This window comes from Castor canadensis, chromosome 1, assembly GCF_047511655.1.
Source record: "Castor canadensis chromosome 1, mCasCan1.hap1v2, whole genome shotgun sequence".
Classification (NCBI taxonomy): Eukaryota; Metazoa; Chordata; class Mammalia; order Rodentia; family Castoridae; genus Castor; species Castor canadensis.
This window is the reverse complement of record NC_133386.1, coordinates 191574924-191587338: the sequence shown is the minus strand read 5'-3', so window position 1 is coordinate 191587338 and position 12415 is coordinate 191574924. Positions and strand designations below refer to the sequence as shown.

General features: G+C 36.5%; 1 pseudogene; it reads left to right on the top strand.

Annotated features, from left to right (window-relative positions):
• Window positions 1-812: 812 nt before the first annotated feature.
• LOC141410494 (serine/threonine-protein kinase Nek4 pseudogene) lies at window positions 813-9852 on the top strand (annotated as a pseudogene).
• The last annotated feature ends 2563 nt before the right edge of the window (window positions 9853-12415 follow it).

The following is a 12415-nucleotide window of genomic DNA, read 5'->3' as shown; positions in this document are numbered from 1 at the left end:
TTGGAGGACATTACTATTCATGCAATTTTTAAACCAATCTTGATACATGCACTCAAACAATACCTTGCATTCCTTAATTGGAAAGAATACTTTGACACATATAGGAAAAACAAAATCATAGAGTTAAAAACCCATTACAGAAGACATATGGAATGGATTTTTTGTTCATATTGCAGGACTGAACATCCAATAGGACAACGCCATAAGCACCCAGTGAACAATACACTCAATGCTTAAACCAGAAATAACTAGTATAGCCTTAGACATAACATTTTCTATCAAATACACACTCTTCTTATTCTTATAGATATAGATTTTATAAGCTTTGGTAAATAATGCTGAACGAGCTCTTCCTCACTCTATTCTTCTTCTATCTAGTAGGACTAACATGGGGATATTTGGCAGGTTCCTATACCACAAAACACACAGGCCCATCACACTTTTTACCATCATGCTTACAGTATATTCTATTCATTACTTGTGTAAATCCTCACACACCAAAACAAATACAAATAGGCCAATGCCCCACACTCTGGTAGATACATAGCAAATAATCACACAAGAGACAACTCCTTCTGGACAATGAACACCTTCAACATCTCAATAACCAGAAAAAGCCCTCCCCGACCACCAATCATATGTGATCCACATGGACAGCCCATTGATCCAGCGGACCTAGGACCCACCTTCAATTCACCTTCAATGTGTGTCATCGTTTCCAGTGCAGGAACCTTATGCTATTCAGCACTTGGGACCATCATCAATGGACACGAGGCAATCTTCAGACTCAATGCTGGACCTCCACAACCCCAATGAGATCTAGGAGCAGGCACCAGTGCAAGAATCATCAACAATCAACTGAAGGCCGTAGACTTCGAGGATGTCATAATACGACAGTGGAAACTTGGACATTGGTCCAACTTGGCAAAAGACACAGCACCAGCTTGCAGACCAGTGGAGGGGCCATTTACACCATTCCCCCATCAACACAATGGACTGCATGGACATACTTACAAGAATGGGCTGCAGAGGAGATTCACCCACATCCACCAACTATAGGATTTCTCACCTTCTTCAATGTTTCCCACTTCTGCCCGGTGGTGACACTTGTCCATTTCCACATGTACAACAGAATGAGCACATGTTACTACTGGGTGAATGAATGCTATGCAGCATCCCACTGGTTAGGAAAAGGCTTTTTATTGCAGCTTTCACAGGAACACAAAAGGGGAATTGTTCCCTTTCATGATGCTAATTAACTTTTCCAGTTTACCATGGAACTCATCACTGAGGCCCTATGCTGAAGACTAAGACCTACAGGACTCATGGGTATGGACTGTGGTGAGCACATATAAGACTGTGTTAAAGTATGAAAAATTGTTGAAATAAGAAGTATTAGCTAGTGTGTGTTAGGACTTAGAAGCTAGCTGGAGTGTGACAGGCTGATATGCTAATAAACCAACCCTAAGGTGACATTGGTGATAACAGAAGTGGTGAGGTCACCACAGTGTATATAAACTCAGGCCAGAACCCAAAGCCTTGCTCGCCTCCTCATCCATCTGAGACCACACTGTCAGAGTCCATCCGAGACCCTGAAGTAGTGGCAGGTGCTGCTTGTGAGCATACCCCTTCTCTTGACCACCACTGGGTGTCACCAGTGAACCCTGAAACTGAACCTGCACTGAAGGAAGCTGTGAGGATCCCCTGAGGCACAGATATGCCCCCCACCAGCTGAGAAGATGTCACACAGTGAGTGAGACTGGGGGAATGTCTGAGTAACTCCTGGCTGGCTAGGGTAGCACAGACAGGCATTAGGATTCATAGGAAAGTGCCATGTGAATTTGTTTGAATAAAAACCCTGTTCTCTGAAATAAGAGTCTCCTGAGTACTGTCTCTTTGTACTGAATTGAACCAATAAGCACTCATGACAATCATCAATATTTTTTATTATCTTATGATAAAATGTAGTATTATCAGGTATGAAGTAATATCTCATGGTTTAATTAATCATTTACCTGATGATTAGTGATGCTGAACACTTTTTCAAGTAACTACAGACACTTAAATCCTCCTTGGAGAATGTCTATTCAAGTCATTTACTCATTTGTTACTAAACATTATTATATTTTTTGCTACTCCATGTTAGTTCTTTGAAAATTTTGTATATTAGCCTCGAATCAGATATAAAGTTTGGAATTGTTTTCTTCTATTCTATTGGCTGCCATTTTACTTTGATTACTCCCTTTGCTGTACAGAAGCTTTAGAGTTTAATGAAATTTAATTTTTTTGTATTTGATTGTGTTGTCTGAGGTTTTAGTGTCATATTCAAGCAATGTTTTCTCCTTTTGTATCTTAAATCCACATTCTTTACCCCACTTCTTTCCCACAAAGCTACCTCTTCTAAGATCTTTGGAACTCTATCTATTCAAGAGAATAAGTGGCTTTCAAACAAAAGTCATAGTTCTCTTTCATGTCACATCTGTTTATTTGAGTTCATACTATTCTCCAAAGAGGACAAAAATGACTTCTGTTTCTACTCAGCTGAGATAGTTTTATTTAATTTTCTTATCTAAAGCCTCATGAAAAAAGAAGTAAAAGGATTTATATAATGTATTTAACAGCAAAAAAAGGATTCCTTTATTTCTCAATTTGGCTAAATATTTGAATTCTGTATTTAATCTAAACTCAAAGAGTAGTTCAAGCTTAACACTTCATGAATCCTTAAGCATGTTTGTCCAATTAAGGATACAATAAATTACCTAGTAAATGGAAGACCACAAAATCTCCACTTTGTAGTAATTCTGTATCTTCAGTGGATCCTCAGAAATAGAGTTTATTTATAAAAAACTATAGAGTATGAAAAGAAACTTACTAATCGTTTAAAAGTAAAAGCTATAATGTCACATTAAACAAAGCACATGTGTTTGACTAGTCATTCATTTTTTACTTTATGTGTTATTTTCATCATTAAGGGGTTGTTAAATATAATATGTAACAAAAATAATATTTAAAATCCATTTTTCTACCTGACACTGGGACAGTAGTGGCCAATCCTCCAAAACTGTCATCATTACATTTCTGTTATTTATAAGTTATCCTGCCTAAACTCTATTGGTTTAGTGGGATGAATGAAGTGAGGCCTTTTTGTCTCTTTCCCATATAGAGCCAAATGCACTAAATAGTGTGAATACACATCTTCATGCTACAAAGTTTTTAATTAGCATATATTTCCAAAACAGGTACATTAATATTTAATTAATGAATCTGACATAATCTTTAAAGTAGCTTAATAGATTTCCTGCTCATGGTAGTCTTCTATTAATTAGCAATAAAGTTCCAATAAAATGAATTTATTTTTGGTACTGTGAGTTAAACTCAGGGTCTGCACCTTGAGCCACTCCACCAGCCCTTTTTTGTGATGGTTTTCTTCAAGTTAGGGTCTTACTGACTATTTGCCTGGGCTGGCTTCTAAACTCCATCCTCCTGATCTCTGCCTCCTGAGTAGCTATGTCACCGGAGCCACTGGCACCAGATTAAAATCAATTTTAATATTAAGTCTAAGTATTATTAATATGGAGGAAGACAGGGAGTCCGTACAGTAGAACTCTGTAAAAAACCTAAGCAGTTACCAGAGTTTGGTAAAGAAATAGCAGAAATTAGTTTTTGGAGAGAAATTTCCCATGGTCCTTACATTGCCCTTACATTCCCTGCTGAAGTTACACCAGATAAAAGTGTTGATAGGTTACATGTAATGTGTACACATGTACAGTATATTTGTCACAAAAAAATCATCCAGCTTTATTCCACAGATACTCATAGTCTTTCTTACTTCTCAATGCATTTATGTTAAAATATTCAATTTTGTTTGTTTTATTTTTATTGATATTTAATTGCAAAAGCATTAAGAAACTTATTTCATGGACTGTAATTTTCTCATATTTCTTTGGAAGCTGACAATATTTACTACATAAAAGTAACAATTCTTTCTCTATTTGATATACTATGTCTCTTGCTTCCTGATTTTATAATGTTTGTCTTTTTCAATAATTTTTGACCATGTTAAATTATTTAAATTCATGAAGAGGATTAGAAATGCATGTTGTTAGGCTTTGGTGTTTTGGTTATTTTTTTCATCAGTGATTAGTTGAGGCTAAGCAAAGACCAATATACTAGTCCCTACAACATCCCAAAATTTAGAAATGAAAGCAAATAATTGAAAGAACACAAGAATTAAGATGCACAGATGACATGAGCAAAAATGAAATGAACAATAAGATGATAGTAGTTGCTCAAATTGTGTATTAAGCAGATAATGTACATTAACAGCTTGAAATAATACTATAGTACAATAATATGATAATAAAAGTAAAACTAAATCAAATAATGAAATCATAGCTTTAAATTAATGTGTAAAAATTATTTTGGATTGGCTTGTTAAATAAAAACTGACATATGCATCATTTTCATTGGAACATGAAGCATACTAATTCATACATTTTGTATATTTAAATATATATAAACAGAAAAGGTACACTAAAATATAGCATAAAAGATAAAAGAGGCACATCAGTGTAGGATACTTTCCTTTAATGGAACTTTCAGGACTGGAAGCTGTGTGTTGGTCACTGAGCAAGTGCTGAGTGAGTATGAAAAACTAGGTCATTATTGTTCACTACTAGTACTTTCCAAAGCAATATATTTAGATTGTGTTAAATTTATATATTTTTCTTTAATAATCAATTTTAACATAATAATTTTTTTGTTGTGAACTTTTAACAATTTTTAACTCTCTTCACAAAAACTGTCTTTTAGCACTTTGCTTAAAAGACAGAAACTTTATATGACTGTACAAAAATATTTCTTTCTTTTCTTATATCCTTATTATATAACAATTTTTCAATATTATGTGTTTTAAAACTTTTGTAAAACAACTAAGACACAAACATATACATTAACCTAGTCCTGCACAAGGTCAGGATCATGAAAACCACTGGTTTTCACCTCCACTTCTTGTCCCACTGGAAGGTGCTCAGGACCAATAACACACCACCTGTGATGATGACAAAGCCCTCTAACAGATCCCTCCTGAATGAATTGCCTGAGGCTGTTCCTGAGCAGGCACTACTCTTCAGGAATACAACTGGCAAGATTTTCTTGGCTCGTTTCTCTTTCATTGTAAATTTGTTTAAAAGCAGATCATGTGTTATCAACATTATTCTCTATTAAAGAAAACCTTTCCATGCTGGAGTCCACGTTTTGAAGGAGCTTATTAAGGTCTGCAAAAGTTCTTTCTATAAATTTTTGGAATGTTCTTCATTTTTCATCTTTGCAGATTCTTTTTCTCTTGTGTTCACAAGCAACAGGAATTTTTTAGTTACAGTGTATTCTTATGAGTCCTCCATCACATTTGTGGCCTGCTGTTACCCAAATGCTATTCAGTGTGTGGCTACAATTAAAATAAATAAAATGTGATTTATAAGTTAAGTCAGACTCATTAATACACTGGTAAGAGAAGCAGAAAAGTAAAAAAAAATTATAGGGTCAAAGAAGCCATGATAATTTAAGGTTTGCTTAACTGCAAAACAAAATATTGGAAGCATTACAAAAATATGAAATAATAGTTTGGATTTTCTTTATCAAATCTTTAGGAACAAATTATATATTACAGAAAAGGACTGTCTTTTAAAATCATCTAAAATGCTATGTTTAGTTAGCATTAGTCAAAAGGAACAAACAATACATTTAAAAAGCAACTATAAAGACATGTCTATGATAGAATTTTTAGAAAACTAAGAAATGTAATGACATTGGTTGGTTCCCCCTAACATCACTGGAGAAAGTGATGAAAAAGGAAGATGAGCTTACTCAGAATAAGTAGCCATAGATCTTCTGAGTGTGTCTTGAAAGAGAATCTTCTTTCCTGTAGTCCCAACTGATGTGAATAAAACACAAGACCTCACTATGGGTTTGGCTGAATTATAATAAATGTTGGACTCTTAGCCTTACACAGTATTCACTGTTAAAAAGAAAGCACTGGTTGGGAAAGAATGAGCATGTGTGGGAAGACCCTAATAAAACTGGTGGTATTAAGTATCTAAATTATGATGAGCCACTCTTAACAGTGGAAGATGTCTCCTTCACCACAGTGGAATTGCCCTTGCCACTGTGAGAAGAGGCCTCACCCCTGAGCCTGCTTCTTCACCCTGTACTCAGTGATCTCCTATCCTTAGTGTTAATGGCATCACCTGCACAAACACTGGTTCCAGCATTTCTACCCACTGTGGTGTTTTCTGCATTGCATGAAAAAATGGTAATTGTCTTCCTGAGGCAGCTATCAGGAAAGACAATGTTAAATTCCCTGATACAGCATTGTGTATACCCCACCACCTTTCTTTGATTTGAGACTCATAACTAAATATAGCTATCATGTGTCCTCTAAAGGTAAGGTACAAAGTGTTTTCCATGAGAAATATCACTATGATCCAAGAAAACACTGAGTTTTCCAAATTGTAGGAACAGAAATCTGGACAACCATAAAGGAATAGAGACAAAGACTTTGGGATAATGTTAGAAGGCAAATGAACCCATTATAGAGTCTTCATTTAATAGTGTTAACTTAGGGATGTTGTTAGTCATCTTTCTTTAGTGTGCCAAGATACCTAAGGAAATTAATTTAAAAGAAGAAAGGTTAATTTTGACTCACAGTTTGATGGATTTCATTCCATTGTCAGCGTCCCCATTGATTTGGACATGTGGTAGCACAGTATATCACCGTTGAAGCACATAACGCTGGAGACCTGCTCACCTTATGCTGACTGAGAAGCAAAGCAAGAGAAGAGGCCATGACACCACCTTCTAGAGCACACCCCTAAATAACCTGACTTCCTCCAATTAGGTCTCACCTAATAAAGGTTTAATGACCTCCCAAAAGTGCCATTTCTAAGGACAAAACTTTAATATAAGAATTTTGGGGGACATTTCAGATCCTAACTACAGCAACAAGTTAGAAAGAGCTATAACAGGTTTTTTATTTTTTGTTTGTTGAAAGAAACATGGAACAAAAAGATGTCTCACTGTGGAACAACTATACATGTAGATGAAGTGATTCAAAGTCTTAGGTAGACTGGAACATTAGAATGGATTTTTCATTAAAGATATAATGATATATAATGTGAGGGTCCAGAAGACATATCTTCCACCATTAGAGATGGAATTAAAAACAGAAGTTAGAGAAGAAAATACTGAAAAATTAGACATAGTCAAAATTAAAGTATCAAAGTCAAAGGACACTAGTAAGAAAATTAAATCCACAGAATGGAAGAAAAATTTTTTCACATCATATTTTGAATAAGGCTCTTACATTTAGGAGCTTAAAGATCTGGATGTGTACAGCTGCAGAGTCATGGCGGACTGAGCCTCTGTGCTACTGCTGGGTCCTGGCTACCTGCACAGCCCACCACTGAAGCCTCTCCAGCAGGAGCTGTTCCTTCCTCAGTGACCCCCTTGGCCTATGTGCTGCTGCAATGGTGTCTTCACAGGAGACCTGTGCCAGTAACTGCCCCAGACCACCTACTGACTGCTACCTGCAGGTTGTGGGCAGGGTACGCAACAGGGGTGACAGTAGTGAAGCACCAGTGGGACTGCAGACAGTATTGTCATAAAAAAAACCTGAACCTCCGAAATACCTCCAGCCAAGAGCTCTTGTTTCAGCTGAAACACCCCAATATTGTCATCTACAGGGAGTCATAGGCTTCTGTGAAGGAGGGGGTTGGTACTGGAAACTCAAGGAGCAGAAAGGGCAACTTTTGCCTGAGAGTAGGTAGTAGAATGGTTAGTGCAAATCACCCTGGTTTTACAGTATTTACATGAGAAACACATCCTTCACTGAAATCTGAAATCCCAAAATGTCCTCCTAACAGTAACAAACATCATCAAAGTGGGCGACCTAGTAATCACCAGTGTTAGAGAAGCATGGCATCATGGTGAGCACTCTCACTGGCACACCCTTTTATATGAGCCCTGAATTGTTTTCAAACAAACCCCACAACTATAAGTCTAATGTTTGGGCTTTGGAATGCTGTATTTATGAAATGGACAACCTGAAGCATGCTTTCAATGCAAAAGTTATGAATTCCTTAGTTTATCAGATTATTAAAGGAAAGCTGCCACCAGTCCCAAGAGTTTATAGTGCAGAGCTGGAAGAACTGATAAGAGAAATGCTGAGCAAAGGGTCTGAAGAAAGGACCATCCTGAGGAAACCTTATATAAAACTCAAAATCTTTTTTTATTTTGGAGGCAAAGGCAAAAGACTTTAAACACATTAAAAATGGTGACTGCAAAGCCAAGCCTGCTGATGCAGCAATTTCCAGAAAGGCAGAATCAAATAGTGAAGTAATCCCCTAGCAAACTCTCTCTTCTGATGACTCCAACACATTTGTAATGAGTGAAGACAAATATTTGTCTCAAGAAAAACCCATGGTCATTGGTCCCTTGAAATCTCCTACTAGTGTAAAAGGCCATGCTGACAAATCAGACACAAACAATAATACTTCAGTCACTAGTCATGATTAGTAAGGTAAATATTCACATCTTACCTGAAGAAAGGAGGGACTCAGTGAATGGCGGCTTATTTCAGGAAAACCAATATTCTTAGCTACCTCTAGTGAGCTAGAAGGTCAATGCAATATTTATTAAGTGAAGAAGTTGAGGCTACAGAATAACACAAAGTCCAGTGTTCAGTCTGAACACCTAATTCCCATATGATCCTCTGATGATGGCAGTTGGTAAGGGAATGAAGCAGAGAAGACATTGCAGCACCTAAACAAAGACTCAAAGCCAAAGGACTGGGATCAAGTTGCTGGTGAATACATTATAGAAAAACAGAGCAGAACCCACCCAGATTTATAGTCACACAGCTCTGCATCTGAACTTTCTCTCTCTCCACAGTGATAGCAGCAGAAAAGAGAACAGACTGAGCACAGTGAGGAATATAGCCAGTTCCAAGAGGCACCCTTTCAACTGTTGCCATCTCATCCCACTATTGGAAATGTGGGCATCATATCAACATAAGAAAATGCTGAAAGTCAAAGTAGACTGATCCCTGGGTCTGTGAGCAATTCAAAGAACAATGATATGTCATCATTAAAGGATTGACAGTTACCCATCAGAGAGAGAAGGCAACTGAAGCAGTCTCAGGAAAAGTTGCTTCCCTCTGTTTCCTTCAGTGAGGAGAACTCTGAGTGCAGCTGGTCCAGGGAAACCACAGGAGGAAGTTCAGCCCACTCCTGCCTGATGGTTCTCTTCTGACTGTAACATTGCTCACGAAAGGAAACTGATATATTGTCTGTCTGAGGATGAGTTAAGTTCTTCTACAAGTTCAGCTGATCAGTCTGACAGGTATTCCAGGGAAGGGAAAAGTCATACAAATGAAATGAGTGACTTGGTACAGTTGAAGAGTCATACCCTTAAACTGAATTTCGAAGACATTTGTGAAGATCTCCCTGTACCAAATCCAGTGTCAGAACTCAAACTTCATCAGAAGTATTGGGACACACTGGTACTTCATGGAAAAGTTGCAGAGGAGGAAGAGGAACTGCAGTTTAAAGAGCAACTCCAGCTATCATGCCAGGTTCTGAAAAGATCAGTAGAATCGATGAGGTCATGAGAGCTGATGTCATCAGGGAAATGGCATTCAGTTTTTAGAACAAGTGTATGGTCTTTTGGAAGAGGGGGATGAATTTCAGGGAGAGGTACGGTTACAGGAACACGTGAGTGAAAGGTGTAAAATTTACACTTTCACAACCAGTGAAATCTCACTGGTTGAAATTTTTTGAAGAAAATGTGAACTTTTGAAAATTTGAATCTATTGCCAGAACTAAAGATTTACTCTTTTCAAAGTTTTTTCACTTAAAAGGAAGCTATTATAGTTGTTTAGAGGCCATTGGTCACCCTTTTATGTTTCTTCAAGGTTTTCTTATTGGAAAAAAAAATTGAAAGATCAGAGTAATATAAAGCAAGTTTACAAAAGAAAAGAAAATTAATTCTTTGATGTTCATTCTTTCTGTGAGGAAAAATGTCACATGTTTGGTTAGTGTCTACTGAGCCTTATACTAACTTTATATCTAGAACTTTACCTTTTAATTTCCTTACTTTTTAATTAACTTGAAAATAAAGCATTGGAATGCAAGGATTACATTGTACTATAGTGATAAAAGTAACAGGGGAAATAAATGACATTTCCAGTGATAAACCTGCTATTGTTAGTGACCTTAGAGAGTAGTTGATATGCATTTTTTAAAGTCAATTTACTATTCTGGGAACAGATTGAAAGAATACAAATCTGTATTTCATATTTGAGAAATTGTTTTCCTTTTTTACACATTGATGGACTTCTAACATTTTATTTTCATTTAATATGAACCTCACTTAGGGTGTACAAGAATTGAATAAGTATTTTAGCTTTGTAAGTCATGTTTTTATATATTAATTTTATTAGATTTATTTTCCATCAATAAAAATATCCCCTTCTAATTAAGGAATTTGCAAGTAAAGTCCAGATCCTTTTAGTTATATTGGATGCTGTAATGTTTTTCTCCTGAAGTTTATCTTCATGTACATCAATATATTGTTTGCATTTTCATGTTTTAAATGTATGATTATATATCACATATTTTATTCATTGTTTAATAAGAAGTAAAACCTATCTAAGAAGTAGTTTTTATAAAATAAAATTGTTGGTCAGTTAAAAAAAAAGAAACTATAATTCAATACCCAAAATACAAACTACTCAATTTTGAAGCAGGCATAGGACTTGAATAAACATTTCCTCAAAGAGGACATAAAAATGACCAATAAGCACATGAAAGATGTTTAACACAGACAGCTATTAGGGAAATGGACATTTAAACCACAAAGACATGACACTTTTGGCACAATTAGGCTTATTATTTTTAAATAATGTGAACACACCACATTGTCAAGGATATAGAAAAACTGAATCCCTCATGCCTTGCTATTGGTTGTGTCAAATGATGTAGCTATAAGGGAAGCAGTTTGGCTGTTTTGCAATATTTGAACATCAACCTAACATATATCCCAGAAACTCTACCTTTGGTATAAAATTGAAAGAATCAAGATGGTCAGACAAGGAATTGCACTTAAATGTTTGTAACAATACTATTTGAAATGTTGAAAACAATCCCTAAGTCTAGGAATAGATGACCACATGCAACATGTTCACAAAAGGGAGTATTATTCAATCACAAAGAGAATAACACAGCAATAAATGCTACAATGCACATGAACTTCATTATCAGGCTAACAGAAAAAAAAAAAGACACCAAATATTCCATACCATTCTTAGGGTCTTTTAGGTAAGGAGACAGTGTCAGACTCAGTGACCCCAGCAACTACTGCCACCCACTAGGAACAGGCAAAACCACAACAGACAGACAAAAATATGGAAGCCCCCCTCTAGTCTTCTGACCCAGATTTTTATACCTCTCTTTCACCTTGTTATTTGTGTGAACCCCTTGCCCTGTGGCTTTCACTCAAATTCTTCAGAAGGCCTAAAAAACACTGTAAAAATGTCAAGCAAAGACACAGGACTTTGCTGTAATTAAAGTTGTGGTTTCATGTACATACTGCCTTACAAATCTCCACATTGGTTCTGAATGGATCTTGTAAGGTAATATCCTCCCTAGCCAACCTTTTCTAAAAACAGCCTTACATTTTGTTCCTAAACTCCACAATCATGTACAACCCGTTAGCATAATCATTAAGCAGTATTGTAAAAAAAAAAAAAACTGACACCCCCAGTGTTCAGGCACTTGATTATTTGATTTAGCATCCTACCAACAGTTTCCACTGAAGATGTGCTTTCCTTTTCTTTTACTTGCTTCTAACAAACTTTGCTCTGTGGAACCCCTCTGTGTGTCTGCACCTGAAATATTTGCTGAGAATGAAGAATCCATGATCAGCGCCTACTTATACAACACTTGTGTTGACAGTTTTACCCAACATGATAGTCAAGAGAACTCCATAGCAAACATAAGGTGAAATTCTTTCTTAGACAGTCAATAAATTTCAAGTCTTTCTTTCCTGAGCTTGATTGCTTCTGTCCTCCTCACTTTCTTTTTATTGCACTCACCCCTTTATAATGGAACAAATGCATAAATTCAGTCCACATAGCTTGTCATGGCTCCCCTTCTATGGTGGCAGGAAAATTCTCCATGCCATACAGAGTCAAGTGACAGTCAGGCTGTGGGTCACATCATCTTCTTTGGTCTGGGAGAATTTCAAGACTCTAACCATGCAGGGGCACACTGTTCCTCTGTTCATTCCACAGCAGTCTCTCTCTCTCTCTCTCTCTCTCTCTCTCTCTCTCTCTCTCTCTCTCTGTCTCCAGTTCTGTTTT